We start from the raw sequence: 905 nt of genomic DNA, 5'->3' as shown, positions 1-905 counted from the left end.
GTTTGGGATAGCAAAGGATATGTTAGACATATGAGAGCTTTGCTCCATGGATCCACTCCACTAGGAGATCAAGACCTCCTCTTCGAGTGACCAAACATCAAGACCTCCTTCTTGGGGAAGGATCCCAATCATAGGATCATCAAGCCCTCATCTCCTTCATAGGATTTGGGATGAACTCTACCATGTATCTTATTTCCCTTTGGTGTTCATGTACCTTGTGAATCTTATGTGTTTGATTGTCTAGTGGATGTGTGATTTGACTTGTTCTTGAGTGTTCCTCTTGTTTCCCCTCTTTTGTTCATCTTGTTCTTGGGGATCCCCCCTCCAATTCGTGAAAGATCTTCACCTAGGGAACCACCCTATATCATCTTGGTATCATGAGCCATGGTTGATCACGAAATTGGATCCCCCTCTTTGTTTTCTAGCCTAGTTTTGTGTGATTTCGTCCTAAATCCGAAAATCCCCACCAAAAATAGCACCAATTTTTTTTGTGATTTGTTGGTTTGATGAGATTTTGTTGGATTTGGTCCATGAATTTTGTGTTTAGCAAGTAGATCCACCCCTCTACCACCTTCTCCTACCTTCCACCCTTCGATTTTGACCTCAGATTTGAAATTTCCCATGGATCCGGAGCTGTTCGTACGCTCCTCGAGGACCCCGTGCTCACGGGCCATCGGGACCCCGTGCACACGGGCCCCCGTGCACACGGGCCTGTCAGACCCCCGTGCTCACGGCCCTTCCAGTGCGCTTCGGCCTCTGCCCCACCACCCCATACCACACCCATACCACCCCAGCCACACCCCAGCCACGAGATCCATCATTGTGCCGCCCAGATCTGGAAGAAATCCGCCAAACCCGTGAGTCCCAGGTGACCCCATGCCCTCGGTGTGTGTACCGTGTGCACG

This window comes from Triticum aestivum, chromosome 5B, assembly GCF_018294505.1.
Source record: "Triticum aestivum cultivar Chinese Spring chromosome 5B, IWGSC CS RefSeq v2.1, whole genome shotgun sequence".
NCBI classification, from domain to species: Eukaryota; Viridiplantae; Streptophyta; class Magnoliopsida; order Poales; family Poaceae; genus Triticum; species Triticum aestivum.
This window is presented reverse-complemented; position numbering follows the sequence as displayed.